The sequence below is a fragment of the Phocoena sinus genome, chromosome 8 (genome assembly GCF_008692025.1).
Source record: "Phocoena sinus isolate mPhoSin1 chromosome 8, mPhoSin1.pri, whole genome shotgun sequence".
Classification (NCBI taxonomy): domain Eukaryota; kingdom Metazoa; phylum Chordata; class Mammalia; order Artiodactyla; family Phocoenidae; genus Phocoena; species Phocoena sinus.
In genome coordinates this window covers 29539726-29557865 of record NC_045770.1, presented here as the reverse complement: position 1 = coordinate 29557865, position 18140 = coordinate 29539726, and positions in this window count along the sequence as shown.

The window sequence follows — 18140 nt, the reverse complement described above, 5'->3', positions numbered from 1 at the left end:
CCATAAAACAGAGTCATAGGACCCCTAGTTCTTCCTCAAGAGATATGGATAACAATCTGATGCATGTCCTTGAGTTGTTTTACAGAAACCCAGAACCCACCTGATAGAAACTACTGACCAGAAGCACATAGACCCCAGACTGGTTGGAACCAGAAGACTGATAATTAAGATACCCAAAATCTCACCTTGTTACCTCACCAACAACCAATCAAAAAAACATCCATGAGGTGATCATGTACTCTTGAACCTCACCCTTAAGGTTGCTTTTAAAAATCTTTTCCCAAAAGCCATCAGGAAGTTCAGATCTTTTCAGCATTAACTACCTGTCCTGCTTGCTTGTCACCCTGCACATAAATGCTGTAATTTCCTTCCCTGTAACCTGATGTCAGTAGATTGGCTTTGCTGCACATCAGGCAAGCAAATCTGAGATTGGTTCATTAACAATTAGAGGTTGCATTCATCCAAATGAGAGCTGATCTGATGATGGTATAATTCAGGGTGTGGCAGTAGGCAATGGATTTTAAATGTCATCTTGTTGATTAAGGCTCCTAATACTAACTTGTAAGTTTGAATTCTAATTCTGTCCTATGAAATGCCTACAGATATCAACTATATGTTGTCTACAAACTTGAAATATTGTCTCTGATGACTTCACCTGGATCAATAATTAAAATTATGTAACAAAAGGGGGCTTCCCTGGTGACGCAGTGGTTGAGAGTCCACCTGCCGAGGCAGGCGACACGGGTTCGTGCCCTGGTCTGGGAACAACCCACATGCCGTGGAGCAGCTAGGCCTGTGAGCCATGGCCACTGAGCCTGCGTGTCCGGAGCCTGTGCTCCGCAACGGGAGAGGCCACAAAGTGAGAGGCCCGCATACCGCAGGAAAACAAAACAAAACAAACAGAAAACAAAAAAAACCCAAAAGGGACAAGGTGATCTGTGCGCAGAAATCATTTCTAATTTAGCATCAAACTCCTTTTCTCTCCACTGAGATACTTAGGAAAATGGACACATAATCAACTAATTTTAGAGTTTCAAATCCATCCTTAGATGCTGCCCCCTTTATTTTTTTAACATCTTTATTGGAGTATAATTGCTTTACAATGGTGTGTTATTTTCTGCTTTATAACAAAGTGAATCAGTTATACATATACATATATCCCCATACCTCTCCCACCTTGCATCTCCCTCCCTCCCACCCTACGTATACCACACCTCTAGGTAGTCAAAACGGACTGAGCTGATCTCCCTGTGCTATGCAGTTGCTTCCCACTAGCTATCTATTTTACATTTGGTAGTGTATATATGTCAGTGTCACTCTCTCACTTTGTGCCAGCTTACCCTTCCCCCTCCCCGTATCCTCAAGTCTATTCTCTACTAGGTCTGCGTCTTTATTCCCATCTTGGTGCTAGGTTCTTCATGACAATTTTCATTTTGTTTTTCAGATTCCATATATATGTATTAGCATACGGTATTTGTTTTTCTATTTCTGACTTACTTCACTCTGTATGACAGACTCTAAGTCCATCCACTTCACTACAAAAAACTCAAATTCGTTTCTTTTCATAACTGAGTAATATTCCACTGTATATATGTGCCACATCTTCTTTATCCATTCATCTATTGATGGACACTTATGTTGCTTCCATGTTCTGGCTATTGTAAATAGAGCTGCAATAAACACTGTGGTACATGACACTTTTGAATTATGGTTTTCTCAGGGTATGTGCCCAGTAGTGGGATTGCTGTGTCATATGGTAGTTCTACTTGTAGTTTTTTAAGGAACCTTCATACTGTTCTCCATAGTGGCCCTATCAATTCACATTCCCACCAACAGTGCAAGAGTGTTCCCTTTTCTCCACACCCTCTCCAGCATTTATTGTTTCTAGATTTTATGATGATGGCCATTCTGACTGGTGTGAGATGATATCTCATTGTAGTTTTGATTTGCATTTCTCGAATGATTAATGAAGTTGAGCATTCTTTCATGTGTTTGTTGGCAATCTGTATATCTTCTTCAGAGAAATGTCTATTTAGGTCTTCTGCCCATTTTTGGATTGAGTTTTTTTTTTTTTTTAATATTGAGCTGCATGAGCTGCGTATAAATTTTGGAGTTTACTCCTTTGTCAGTAGCTTCATTTGCAAACTTTTTCTCCCATTCTGAGGGTTGTCTTTTGTTCTCATTTATGGTTTCCTTTGCTGTGCAAAAGCTTTTAAGTTTCATTAGGTCCCATTTGTTTATTTTTGTTTTTGTTTCCATTTCTCTAGGAGGTAGGTCAAAAAGGATCTTCCTGTGATTTATGTCATAGAGTGTACTGCCTATGTTTTCCTCTAAGAGTTTGATAGTGTCTCTCCTTACATTTAGGTCTTTAATCCATTTTGAGTTTATTTCTGTGTATGGTGTTAAGGAGTGTTCTAGTTTCATTCTTTTACATGTAGCTTGTCCAGTTTTCCCAGCACCACTTATTGAAGAGGCTGTCTTTTCTCCATTGGATATTCTTGCTTCCTTTATGAAAGATAAGGTGACCATATGTGTGTGGGTTTATCTCTGGGCTTTCTATCCTGTTCCATTGATCAATATTTCTGTTTTTGTGCCAGTACCATACTGTCTTGATTACTGTAGCTTTGTAGTATAGTCAGAAGTCAGGGAGGCTGCTTCCTCCAGCTCCACTTTTCTTTCTTAATACTGCTTTTGCTATTCAGGGTCTTTTGTGTTTCCATACAAATTGTAAAATTTTTTGTTCTAGTTCTGTGAAAAATGCCAGTGGTAGTTTGATAGGAATTGCATTGAATCTGTAGATTGCTTTGGGTAGTAGAGTCATTTTCACAATGTTGATTCTTCCAATCCAAGAACATGGTATATCTCTCCATCTGTTTGTATCATCTTTAATTTCTTTCATCAGTGTCTTATAATTTTCTGCATACAGGTCTTTTGTCTCCTTAGGCAGGTTTATTCCTAGATATTTTATTTATTTATTTTTTTGCTATGGTAAATGGGAGTGTTTTCTTAATTTCACTTTCACTTTTTTAATCATTAGTGTATAGGAATGCAAGAGAATTTTTTGCATTAATTTTGTATCCTGCTACTTTACCAAATTCATTCATTAGCTCTAATAGTTTTCTGGTAGCATCTTTAGGATTCTCTATGAATAGTATTATGTCATCTGCAAACAGTGATATCTTTAGTTCTTCTTTTCCAATTTGGATTCCTTTTATTTCCTTTCCTTCTCTGATTGCTGTGGCTAAAACTTCCAAAACTATGTTGAATAATCGTGGTGAGAGTGGATAATCTTGTCTTGTTCCTGATATTAGTGGAAATGGCTTTAGTTTTTCACCATTGAGGATGATGTTGGTTGTGGGTTTGTCATATATGGCCTTTATTTTGTTGAGGTAAGTTCCCCCTATGTCTATTTTCTGGAGGGTTTTTATCATAAATGGGTGTTGCATATTGTCAAAAGCTTTCTCTGCATCTATTGAGATGATGATATTGTTTTTCTCCTTTAGTCTGTTAATATGATGTATCACATTGATTGATTTGTGTATATTGAAGAATCCTTGCATTCCTCATAAATATTTACAATTGCTATATCTTCTTCTTAGATTGATCCCTTGATCATTATGTAGTTTCCTTCTTTGCCTCTTATAATAGTCTTTATTTTAAAGCCTATTTTGTCTGACATGAGAATTGTTACTCCAGCTTTCTTTTGATTTCCAGTTGCATGGAATATCTTTTTCCATCCCCTCACTTTCAGTCTGTATGTGTCCCTAGGTCTGAAGTGGGTCTCTTGTATACAGCATAAATACTTGTCTTGTTTTTGTATCCATTCAGCCAGTCTCTGTCTTTTGGTTGGAGCATTTAATCCATTTACATTTAAGGCAATTGTCAATATGTATATCCCTATCAGCATTTTCTTAATTGTTTTGGGTTTGTTATTGTAGGTCTTCTTCTTGTGTTTCCTGCCTAGAGAAGTTCCTTTATCATTTTTTGTGAAGCTAGTTTGGTGGTGCTGAATTCTCTTAGCTTTTGCTTGTCTATAAAGGTTATAATTTCTCCATCAAGTCTGAATGAGATCCTTGCTGGGTAGAGTAATCCTGGTTGTAGGTTTTTCCCCTTCATCACTTTAAATATGTCCTGCCACTCTCTTCTGGCTTGCAGAATTTCTGCTGAAAAAATAGCTGTTAACCTTATGGAGATTCTCTTGTGTGTTATTTGTTGATTTTCCCTTGCTGCTTCTAATATTTTTTTCTTTGTCTTTAATTTTTGATAGTTTGATTAATATGTGTCTTGGTGTGTTTCCCCTTGGCGTGTATGGGACTCTCTGTAATTCCTGGACTTGATTAACTATTTCCTTTCCCATATTAGGGCAGTGTTCAGCTATAATCTCTTCAAATATTTTCTCAGTCCCTTTCTTTTTCTCTTCTTCTTCTGGGACCCCTATAATTAAAATGTTGTGCATTTAATGTTCTCCCAGAGGTCTCTGAGACTGTCCTGAATTGTTTTCATTGTTTTTCTTTATTCTGCTCTGCAGTAGTTATTTCCACTCTTTTATCTTCCAGTTCACTTATCCATTCTTCTGCTTTGCTTATTCTGCTATTGATCCCTTATAGAGAATTGTTAATTTCATTTATTGTGTTGTTCATCACTCTTTGTTTATGCCTTAGTTCTTGTAGGTACTTGTTAAAAGTTTCTTGTATTTTCTCCATTGTATTTTGAAGATTTTGGATCATTTTTGCTATCATTATTCTGAATCCTTTTCCAGGTAGACTGTGTATTTCCTCTTCATTTGTTAGGTCTGGTGGGTTTTTACCTTGCTACTTCATATGCTGTGTGCTTCTCTGTCTTCTCATTTTGCTTAGCTTACTGTGTTTGGGGTCTCCTTTTTGCAGGCTTCAGGTTCATAGTTCCCCTTGTTTTTGGTGTCTGCCCCCAGTGACTAAGATTGGTTCAGTGGGTTGTGTGGCTTCCTGATGGAGGGGACTAGTGCCTTTGTTCTGGTGGATGACGCTGGATCTTTTCCTTCTGGTGGGCAGGACCGCATCCAGTGGTGTGTTTTGGGGTATCTGTGAACTTACTATGATTTTAGGCAGCCTGTCTGCTAATGGGTAAGGTTGTGTTTCTGTCTTGCTAGTTGTTTGGCATCGGGTGTCCAGCACTGTAACTTGCTGGTCATTGAGTGGAGCTGGGTCTTGGCTTTGAGATGGAGATCTCTGGGAGATTTTTGTAGTTTGATATTGCATGGAGCTGGGAGGTCTCTTTTGCACCAATGTCCTGGACTTGGCTCTCCCACCTGAAAGGCACAGCCCTGACTCCTGGCTGGAGCACCAAGAGCCTGTCATCCACACGGCTCAGAATAAAAAGGAGAGAAAGGAGAGAAAGAAAAGAAAGAAAGAAAGAAAGAAAGAGGAAAGAAAGAAAGAAAGAAAGAGAAGAAAGAAAGAAAGGAAGGAAGGAAGGAAGAAAGGAAGAAGATAAAAAAATAATAAAAATAAAAATAATTATTAAAAAAAATTTTTTTAAGTAATAAAAAAGAGAAAGAAAGAAGAGAGCAACCTAACCAGAAAACAAATCCACCAATGGTAACAAGCGCTAAAAACTATACTAAAGAAAAAACAACAAAAAAAAAAAACAGACAGACAGAACCCTAGGACAAATGGTAAAAGCAAAGCGATACAGACAAACTCACACACAGAAGCATACACATACACACTCACAAAAAGAGAAAAAGGGGAAAAAAAATATATATATATATATATATCATTGCTCCCAAAGTCCACCTACTCAATTTAGGTTGATTCGTTGTCTATTCAGGTATTCCACAGATGCAGGGTACATCAAATTGATTGTGAAGCTTTAATCCACTGCTTCCTAGGCTGCTGGGAGAAATTTCCCTTTCTCTTCTTTGTTCGCACAGCTCCGGGGGTTTGGATTTGGCCCCGCCTCTGCATGTAGTTTGCCTGAGGGTGTCTCTTCTTTGCTCAGACAGGACGGGGTTAAAGGAGCAGCTGATTCAGGGGCTCTGGCTCACTCAGGCCTGGGGGAGGGAGGGGTATGGAGTGCAGGGCAAGCCTGCGGCGGCAGAGGCTGGCATGATGTTACAACAGCCTGAGGCACAGTGGTGTGCTGCATAGGCTCCCGGGAGGTGAGGTGTGGATAGTGCCCTGTGTTTGCACACAGGCTTCTTTGTGGCTGCAGCAGCAACCTTAGCATCTCATGCCCATCTCTGGGGTCTGCACTGATAGCCGCGGCTCACGCCATTCTCTGGAGCTCCTTTAAGCTGCACTCTTAATCCCCTCTCCTCACGCACCAGGAAAAAAAGAGGCAAGAAAAAGTCTCTTGCCTCTTCGGCAGATGCTGCCCTTTTTAGAGTCTCTGACCATAAGAGCATGCCCACGTTTTTTTCTGAAATGTCTGCAAACTCCTTTCTTGCAGCCATGTTTAAAAGTTGGGTTATGCCCAATGTTCTTCTTCTTGCTCCAGTATTGCTCAAACAATGCTTCTGGGTATGGCAATAATAAACAGGTCTATGATTACTTTCAGGGTCCTGATGTGCATTCCATCTGGACATGGAGTCCTATCCTTAGATAAAGGAATTAAGTGCTGTCTCATTATCACCTATTTTGAGTTTTAAATACTTCTGGATCACGTTAATTTAAAGGTCATTTTTGTCTATTGGGTAATTCAAAAGTAAAATGGTAATGAGTAATTTCCTTTTATCTTTGTAAAATAATACAAGATAATTTTTCAGCCATCAATTTCTTTCAAGATTTCTGTTATCTGCTGAATTAAAGATTCTTTTGGTTTGCAAGTGACAGAAATTCAATTTGAACTAGCTTAAGTCATTTGGGAGATGGCTTACATTACCTGGAATGGCAAGGATAAAACTTATTAATGTCCAAGGTAACTGGGCACACAAAAAGCTAGGAACTAATGAAAAGCAATAGCTCTGACACTTCAATTTCACCAAATGCTTCCTTTTTGGCAGTTAGAATTGGGAAAGTATAAAAATTTATCTTTGCTTACATCTACCTTTTGAAAATGAATTGCCAGCAACTCATGTGAACTATTGTCAGATGGCTTATTGTAGAAAGCTAGGTTATCACTGTCCACACCATCTTTATGGAGTGCTGCCCCCTTATCCATCTTCTTTTCAAACTAATCTCCAAATAGTGAGATTTTCTCAGTATTGGAAGTCATTGTATAAGAAAACACATAGTGTAGTTCCCTATGGCAGAGAGCTGAGGGTGCATTGAGAAGAGTGGCAAGTACAGTTTAAGGGTTAAAAAATTGGAATTTGGAGCCATATCAACCTGGGCTCAAAGCAGAATTTCATCATTTAGTGGGTATGTGACTTTGGGCAAATTTCCTAATGAATCTGTTACTCAGTTTTCATATCTGTAAAATAAGGATAGTAATAATACTTTCTTCATAGGATTTGTTGACTGCTGACTCTCTAAAAATATCACCAAAATAACCCATTGATTAAGCAGAGCCAAGTGATTTACCCATTGCAAGCGGAAAGAGCACCACTTTGATTAAGTGATCCAACACCTTAGAAGGGGAAGGACAAGGATGGGTATTTATACAGTTTGGGGCACTAGTTAAATTAGTACTTCAATACCAGGACCTGAAATTGGATAAAGTTCATAATATAGTTTCAGATTGGTGGACATAGGGAAGGGAGGGTTTTGAAGTGCATTTTGATGAATAAACAGTTGTTTGACAAGTGAGTAGTTTACTCAGTTGAGCAATCTATTGTTCTGAGAGGAGGGCTCCATTCCAACAACAATTCTGTGGCACACAACCCTGTGTCTTATGATTCAGTTAAATTCTGACATTACCTGGAGTTGTCACAAACCCTACAAGTTAAGGGCACAAGACTGCTCCCACTTCAGACACCAGCTGCAAGTCTCAGGCACCCCCAATATGCTTGTGCTTCTTCTGGGCTGACTACAAATTTGGGAGTTTCCCCGACTCTCCCTCAGGTTTGAGAATGCGCCAGAATGACTCACAGAATGCAGAGAAGCACTGTACTTAACAATTACCAGTTTATTATAAAGGATATGAATAAGCAGTCAGATGAAGAGATACATATAGCAAGGTCTGGGGGAGGGAGACAATTTCCATGCCTCTCTGGGTAATCCACCCTCCCAGCACATCATTGTGTTCACCAACCAGGAATTTCTGTTAACCTCATTGTTCCTGGGTTTTTATATGGAGTTTCATGACATGGGTATGACTGACCAAATCTTTGGCCATGTCATTGAACTCAATTTCCAGTCCCTAACCCCTCCATAGAAGAAGTCTGGGTGTGGAGTTGACAATTCCAACCCTCTAATCATGTGGTTGGTTCCTCTGGTGACCAACCCCCATCCTGAAGTTATTTAGGGCACCCCACAATCTCATTAACATAAATTCTAGTATAGTTGAAAATAACTCATTATGAGTAACAAAAGACACTCCTGTCACTCAGGGAATTCCAAGGGTTTTAGGAGCTCTTTGCCAGGAAGCGGGAACAAGGACTAGATATACTTTTTTTGTTGTTGTTGTGGTATGCGGGCCTCTCACTGTTGTGGCCTCTCCTGTTGCAGAGCACAGGCTCCGGACGTGCAGGCTCAGTGGCCATGGCTCACTGGCCTAGCCGCTCCGCAGCATGTGGGATCCTCCCGGACTGGGGCACGAACCTGTGTCCCCTGCATTGGCAGGCAGACTCTCAACCACTGCACCACTAGGGAAGCCCTAGATATACTTTTTATTATACCATAAGTGCTACTGAAACTGAGCAGGAGCCCATGGGGCTCCTGGACACAAAAGTCTTTCTGGATCCCCTCTTTCTTCTTTGTAGGACATAAGCTTCATTCAGCCTCCATGACCTTCCTGAGTTCCAAAGGCCAGGTTCAAACAATTGCTAATCAGGGAAGGAAGGGGATGCAGAGACAAAGGAGGAGCAGTCAAGAAACAATAGTGAAGCCTTGGGGCAGGGTTCTGGTCCCTCCTCAAGGGATATACATAGCAATATCTTTGAGCTCTTCTGTATAACTAAAAACCCCCACCAAATGGAAGATATTAACTACTTGATTAAACATTCTTCTTTCCAGAGAGAAGGTCACAGTTCAACAACCTCAAGAACAACAGAAGCCCATCACACACCAGATGATCCCTGGATTGGAGGAATGCAGGCCCTGCAGGCTCCCTGATCCTTACCAACAACCCTGACTATAAAACTCCTTATAACATCCCCCAGGTTGGAACACACAGTTCTGAGAGCATTAACCTACTGTGGCCCCCTTTGTCTGGCAAAGCAATAAAGCTATTCTTTTCTACTTCACCCAAAACTCTGTCTCCAAGATTCAATTCAATACTGGTGTACAGAGGCTGAATTTCAGCTATACTATGAATTCTGGCTAGCAGTCTATTGTCTGGAGATGGGCTAGTTGAGTAGTCTGTTATTCAAACAAATGGAATTTAGGGAAGTTTCTTAGGCAAATAATATTATTTACAACTTTACCTTCCTGGGTGAGGATTTCCTAGAATAGTAATGTTAATGTAAATACTCCAAGTTCTTGATCCTATTAAGCTGTGTGGTGGGTTAATACAGATTATTACAAGAAGGGCTTTTTCTTCCAGATTTTATTGATTTAACTATGAAAATACGTTTCCAGTGTTTAGCAAAAGTAGATTTTCAAAAAATTAGCGATGTGGATTATATAGGAATAGGGAAATGTAGAACAATTTATGAAACAGTTGTTATTGTTCAGGAGAAATTTGGTACATCCATGAACAAGGTTCATGGCAATGGGGATGGACAGGAGAGATGGACCCAAGAGATATTCAGAGTATATACCTCAGAGAACTTTGTAGCAGACTAAATGAGGAGAGTAAGGATAGGGAAAGCATGACTACTATGGATGCATGATGTAACTACTCATAAAAATACAGAATGGTGATGATGGAGCAGAATTTGAGGAGTGAGTTTATGGTTGGATACATTATTATTGTCTGAAGGGGACAGGAATGAGAAGGAGCCTATATTTTAAAAATTACTAAGTAATTGGATAAGGTCTTTTCTGGGAGACATCCAACTCAGGAAGCAGTTAGGAACACATGTCTGAAGCTTAGTGGTAGAGACTGAAGGTCAGTGCAGAATAAAGACCAAGTTTACAGGCATAGTGAATGACAGCATCTGTCCTTAACCTGACCTTCTGCAGGATTGCACATGGTGTCTGAGTATTAAGTTTTTAGGGCATTGTGACTTGTTCATCTTATACTTCAATAAATTTAATCAGGCATCGCCATGGTAAACAACCCTTCTTGTAAACCCAGGCAGGGAATTTCCTCATCCCAGGCAGAACACAGTAGCCATAAATTTGCCCCATGAATTATAGAATGATATAGAAACTGTAAACCAGCACTTCAATAAACAACCACAAGAGGCCTAATTGTCTGCAAATCTCTTTCTTCCCTATGCTCAGAGTCTGGAACTAATTTCAATTGCTGATTAAAATGGTCATTTCCTCTCCTGTATTTGGGTGCTAATGACAACATCCTTAGAATTCCACAAATTCCATCAAGTGTTGGGAATGATGGAGTTGCATAATCAGGAAAAGCTTCCACTCAGTACTGAAGGACATAGAGCTAATGATGGATAGGAAAGGATGCAAGAAGCATGCTGAAAAGTTATAAGCTAGAGTGACTAGGTGAGTTTTACCACGATGTATTAACTGACACTCTAGCCCAAGGAGCAAGTTTGTCCATTTTTAAACACTTGCTTTAAGATAAAAGCCAGGAAGCTTCAAATACATTTTTGAGCCTTTGGAATACAGTTCAAAGAGGGTCTCAAATATGTTAAAAGATTCCTGACAACCTGGTGTTAAGTACAGATGACTTATTTAACTCAGAGTCTTGAATAAAGCAGCTAGTGGCAGCCTTCAAAATTCAATGTCTTTCTGAGTATTCCCACAGATCCAAGGTCAAAACAAAGGGACTTTTTAATAGATTCTCTAAACCTACCAAAGTCTTGATAATGACACAGAGGAGAAAATTAAATAGAGTGAAGTCAAAATGAGGCTTCATTTCTTTCTGTGCATTTTGATTTGTCACCTATGATCAAAGTTAAAGAGATATTCACATGTAAATGCCTAAATGCCCTCTAGAAACACTGGCTGCAAAATTTTAATTTAACTTACTTATTATTATTGAAGTAGTAGAAAGAAGATTGTTTTCAAAGGCAACTAATATGAATTTAATTTTAGTATTTATTCATTCAGCCAACCAACATGTTTTACAAATCTGTGTGATACTGGGCTTAACTTTTATGAGCCTCAATTCTTCCTGCATAAAAGGAATGAGTTAGACTAGATGATGTTGTGAAGGAGCAGAATATGTCACCCCCAAAATGTGCCTCTTTGACATGTGGATTGTTCTGAGCTGAAGGCAATTAAGACACAGCAGACTCAGGAAAAGCTGTTTACCTCTCCCTTAACTGCCTGAAAGAATTTGGATAGAAGACCTATACCAGGAAGAAAGCTACTACCAGAGATAACTTTCTATATCAGAAAGACTTATCTGCACAGCATGGTAAATCTATGTTTACCAAACATTTGTTCTTCTCATCTTCCTGTGAGTTGTCTTCCTCTCCATCAAGGCTCCAGACCCCTACTTCTTCCTCCTTAGCTCAGGATGGCAGATAAGCCTCAATTGCTTGACTGCCTTGGAGTCTGCCTGTCTTTGTGGGGCTCCCATACATACATAATTAAATCTGTTTTTCTCCTGCTAGTCTATCTTATGTCAATTTGATTATTAGACCAACCAAAGAAACTAGAAGGGAAGAAGGAAAATGTTTTACCTCCCTACAATGTCTGAGTGCATTCTAGCTCTAACATTTTTTTATAAAATTGAAGACAAATTCTATGAGAAAAAAAATGCCTACTGGAGTGCCTTTATCCCTTAAAAATTAAATGTCACATACATAAAGAAAAAATGGTCCAGTGATGAAATATTAATAAAAATACTGAGGCAGGGAGAAGTAGGCTATGGTGATAGATGTTACAGGGTGACAGATGCATGTTGGTGCCATGAGAATGCCAATTTTTTTGTCTTAGGGATGCTATTCTTATATCTTAAATGGTGACTTAATTCATACATTTTTTATGGTTGGAATTCTATTAAAGGGATAGAGGGGATTTTTAAAATAGATTCTCTAAACATACCAAAGCCTTGATGATGAGACAGAGGAGAAAATTAAATAGAGCGAGAGCCGAAATGAATATCAGGAATAATGTTTTGCTTAAACATATATCTTCTTTTCTCAACCAGTTTTTATTTCACTATACAGCCATCTAAGTTCTGACAACAATAAAAATTACAAGTGCTTACTGAGCACAAACACTGTGTTAAGTATTTTAAACAATTTCATACATTGAATCCTCATAGCAATTCTATGAAATAAACACTATTATGACCCTTATTTTGCAGAGGAAGAAACTGAGACTTTTAAGTACTCTTTAGTAACTTGCCCAGGGACACACCATACAGCTAGCTAGTGAGAAATGGAATTCAAATCCAGGTGTGTCTGTGTCTAAAATCAGAGTTCTTGATCCTGAAAAGTAGCAGAATACAGTAGCCCCAAATATGCTGCTTTTGTGTATTGAATTTTTGAGCTATAGACACTTGAAAAGCAGCTAATACTGAAGTCCCCTATCTGCCTAAAGACAGATCCTCCAAAGGAACTCAATTGTCATAGATCCACTTTCCATGAGTTTCATCACTCAGGAAAGATTTACTCATCACAGAAGAGGAGACTAGACCACACCTAGACAAACTTTATCACAAACTATTATACCTCCTGTCTACTCTTTAAGGGCCCATTCATCTTTCCTAAAAATCCTGTATTCTTCCCTGAGAAGCCTACAGTCCCTCTCCCCTTCTCTATTAAGAGGCCATTTAATCCTGAATCATAAGCCACCTCGAGAAGTTATTCATTTTTTGCTGGGTATTTCCCATGTATACATGAGGTATACATGTTAATAAGCTTCTGTTTTTCTCTTGTTAATCTTTTTCTCACAGGGATCTCAGCTAAGAATTCAAAAGTGTGGAGGGAAAATTATTTTTTTTTCCCCTACAACCTCTATGTCATATTTCCTACTCTCTCTTCCTTGTGTCTCCATGGTAGTTGGTGTCATAATTATTAGTGATGACTCAAAGTGGGAAAGGGAACAGATCTAGGTATAACTTTAGTCACAAAGTGCTCTTAAGAGATCCATGTAAATATCTGTTGGCTGATATGTGTGATATTACTTTACCATAAAATAATTCCTGAGAGGAATTTACTAACTAGAATTTTACTGGTGATTTAACCCAATATCAAATATTAAGATTATTTCACATAATGAGCAACATGTGGGCTTCAGCTCTAGACTGTGGTATGAGTCTGCTAATGTGCCTATGTAAATCTCTTCTTCCTATGCGTTTACCACTAACCTTTTTGGAGTACTCATCCAACATCTAAGTTCACGAAATACCTCCTGTCTTTATTGTGGATGCCTCAGCCCTAACAAGTCCCCCTCAGTCCTCTGAAACCATGTGGAAATTATGGCCCATTTTTTATTGTGCACATATTGTGTACTGCTTTGGATGTTTGTATCTATATTCACTCCATGATCCAGTGTCCCACTTTAATGACAGCCCTTTGATGGCAAGAGCCACTGTTCCTGATATGTATTTTCTGTAACCCTTAGCAAAAGTTTGACTTAAACTAGGCTCTCAACAAATGTTTAATGATAGTAATAATCCTATGTGAGTCAAAGCCAATCTCTCCTTTCCTTTAGTGTACCTTGAAACAGGGAATTTCAGAATTATGCATCTTCTCTGACTTATATGTAGTTAAGGAATTAAAAGGCAGTAATGAGGAGTTCTACATAGTCTCAATCTACAGATGAAAAGACTCACTTTTCCCCACCCAGCAGGACCTTGCCTTGCAATTTCTCTACTTCTCTAAGGCCTTTAAACAATTCTGGAAGGTCTTAAGCAAAATAATCTGTTACAAACTTAATGAGCTTGCATCATCATCAAAGTGTGTTAGGAGCTATGGGGGATTGAAGGCATTCATTCATTTACTCATTGATTTATTCAACAAGTGTTTACTAAGTAATTATTAGATTCAAGTATTATGCTAAATGCTGGGGTTACAGAGATGAAATTTTAATTCTCTGTTTTAAGAAGCTCATGTTATAGAGGCATATAAACACAATATGTGATAAGTGCTTGACAGAACTGTGACAGATGAACAGGTTGCAGTGAGAGAATAGTCAATGGGAATCAGTATTGACTGGAGCATCAGAAAGTTTTTGATGAAATTGTTAGAAGGGCAAATAAGAAGACAAGGAACATTGTTATCAGAATAATATAAATAAAATTTGATCCAATCTTCAAAGTTTCTGTGGTCAAATGCTGTGTGTTTGTAAATGCCTGAAATCAAATTAAGAAACTTAAAGAGTTAGTCAAGTACTGAGAGACATTGAATATCTCAAATTCCTTTTTCAACAGGTGTGGAAATTGATGACCTTAGAAGTTTGGTAGGTGCTCGAGTTCTCACAGAGAATCTGCAGAGACAAGGCAGAAATCTGATCCAGCACAAGGTCACATGGTCTTTTAGACTTATCGTTGCTCTGGGAAAGTAGAAGATGATTCATTTTTCAAACATTATTTTTGTTATGTGTGAATTAGGGAGTACTTGTAGTGGTGAGGAGAGGACTGTTAAGATGTAAAAGACTGATTCCATGCATATCTCACATGTTAGCTGTCTTTCTTGACCTTTGAGATTTGGATAAGCTTTCCACAAACCACCATTTAATGAAATAATTCCGACCCTTGCTCCTCAAAAAATCTGAAAATTCTTGAAGTGCTCATAGCCTCATGGTCACCTATGGCTATGAACTTCAGGGTTTAAGTGTCATCCCAACATTTTTCTTGTCCTAGTTTTGTTCTGCATCACACTGAACCAAAATATAAAATTCAAACCTTTTGTCAATTTCTGTTTTTTAAAAAAAGACTCACAAGGTTGTTTATGTGAAGCAGACTATGCAGAAAATTTGGAATTGGGCTAGTGGCAGAATAAATGTGTACAGCTGGGCAGCACAAGCAACCACAAACAGAACATTAGACATCCCTATTTATAAAATTCCGTAAGTTATTTTGCTGCTAACAATGTTAATTTCCTGTTTCAAGTGACATCATTTCTGCTTGGATTGTTTCTTCATTCCAATTTTATATGCTTGTCTCCTCTGATCCTGATATACCTATGCTTTTCTCTTGTAAACACCATATCAGTGTATGCAGGCCTGAAAACCAATAGTGAGCACCTGTATCTCTTTGCCTGAGGGTTTTCTCTGGTTATTGGTTCCTGCTTCACACATGTGCCCATGCTCTGTCAAGCCACAATCCTCAACCAGTGACTGATGGATGTCCATGTATAGACACCTTAGGTCCCCCACCCCTTGGTGGGATGACTGTCAGTGTGTGTTCTACACAGGCTTTTACAATTCCTAGCAAGTTTAAGCTCCAATTGGTAACATATAGTTGATTGGTTTCCTCCTCTTCTGATCCCATTCCCCTACCCGTGTTCTATGAGTTCACCTCTCAAACCACTTGTTATCAAAAATCTTTGTTTCTGGGTCTGCTTCTATGAGAATCCAAAATAAGACACCTCCACCCAAAAGGTTTATAAGTTATTTTCCCAAACATGGGTTTCTCCCTCTATATGCATATTTGTTAGAAAGTTTTCCTGCCTCTAATATATACTTGTCAAAGGATTGGCTTATTATTTGGGAGGAGGGTATAAAAATAGCAATAACGCCGAAAGTGTCAAGCAGTCAAAGCATGCTGATTTATCCTGATCTTTTCACAAAGAGGGCATTTTGTTTAGAGAATTACTACTCTTATGATGGGAATTACATGTCTGGCAAGAGATATCAAGGCTTAAGTTGACAGCACCACTAGGAATTCACCTCGAACTGTGCTTCTCCAGGAAGTCCATTTTAATCCCAAGGTGAAGTTTGAGAGTCATGACTTTTCTCTCCTCAGCTTTATGGTAGTTTAGAAAACAGTAACTCAGCATCTATTATGTGATCAACAATATATAAGATCCAGGGAATACAGAGATGAAAGAAACAAATTAGGTGTTCACATTTTAATGGAGAAGACAGGCTTTAGTCAGATATTTTGATTCAATGTGGTTAGATTTCTACTAAAGGATGCCTAAGCACTATGGTAGCAAGGTGCCCAGTTTTTGCATGAAATGAGTATTTAACAATGCCTGTGTGAATGCAAGAACAAAATAAGAGCCCTTCTAGGGTACGGATGACATTTCTGGACTCTCCTAAACGTTTCTGAAATTGTCCTGGAAAACTTGTGTCAATACTCTTTGTGGACACATGTCAAAATTAAGGTCTCAACTTCTTTTTCTTCACCTTTAATTTTATTTTTTTTAATTAAAGTATAGTTTATTTACAATATTATATTAGTTTCAGGTGTACAACAGTGATTCAATGTTTTTATAGATTATACTCCATTACACTCCATTTGAAGTTATTACAAAATAATGGCTGTATTTCCCTGTACTGTACAATATATTCTTGTTGCTTATTTATTTTATAAGTATTAGTTTGTGTCTCTTAATGCCATACCCCTATCCCACCCCTCCCCCCTTCCCTTTCACCATTGGTAGCCACTAGTCTGTTCTTTATATCTGTTAGTCTGTTTCTTTTTTGTTATATACATTGGTTTGTTTTATTTTTTAGGTTCCACATATAAGTGATAACACAGAGTATTTGTCCTTGTCTGACATCTCACTAAGCAAAATACTCTCTAGGTCCATTTGATATTGTTGCAAATGACAAAATTTCATTCAGTTTCTTAATCAAGGATGTTGTAGAATGTCAGAACAAAGAGGGATTTAGAGATCATCTACTTTACTTATTGAGGAATAGAGAAGTTAATAAAATATGCCAAGGTCATATAATAAAATTATCCAGATCCATTCCTATACCTTTTATATAAAGGGCCTTATCTCCATGCACACACATACATACACACACACATACACACACACACACATACAACACACACACCCAACCACCACCACCATACATACATTGTCATACTCTTATACTCAATCAAATAAGTAAAAACTTGGATTAGAAAAAAATAAAGCATCATATCTGACTAAAGTTTCCCTCAATTTCTCTAGGGAAAAGGGAAACTAGTATAAATAAACCATTAAAATATTATGAGAGGCCAATGTGTGACATAGTGGAACTGAATTTAGAATAGCAACCTAGACTGTTCACAAAAGGTCATAGATTACTCTGTCAGGTGGACAACTGCAAAATTGCCTTTATGTTGAACAAGATACTGATTTATATCTTCAATTTTTCAGGGAATTTACTATTTACCTCTTTATTTTTCAGGGAACTTTCCATCTCAGAATTCCTAAAAGAGAAAACAAACTATTCTAGAGTTTTCTTCTACAGTTAATTTAAAAGGGAGATAATGCACTAAAAATTTTAATTTAAACGATAGCATTTGGAAGTGCAGAGGCTAAGGTTGTACTCTTTTAAGAGAGAAACTCTTTCCAGCTTTGGAAAAGGAGGAGTAATTGCACTACCAGATCCTCGTGAAAACATATATTGACAGTAGTGTGAGATGCTTTTGATATAGGTTCTCATCTACTTGAACAGCTGACATTTGCTTGCAAAATGTGATGGAACATTGATCAGAGAAGTGTGGACAGAAATACGGAGCAAGAGGAATGGCCTAATAAGACTTATGAAAATGAATGGTGGAGGAGGATGAATAATTTTTCTAATAAATGACTTGAATGATATACGTAAATCTAGAAGAGTGCTTGTCTCAGAAGGTTTCCAATATTAAATCCAAATGGAATGGAAGCAACTTACCTGATGAGCACTAAATGCAAGATGAATGTGTAAGTCTGGCAGCAGAGAAGCCAGGGGTTAACATACTAATAAAATAACTGATCTTGGCAGAGAGAAGTGAGTATTTGTTTGTATAGAAGTAATTGTGGATGATGGCTTAAAAGGTTTTACTTGAAAGTTTGAAGTGATAACAGTGTCATAAATTATATC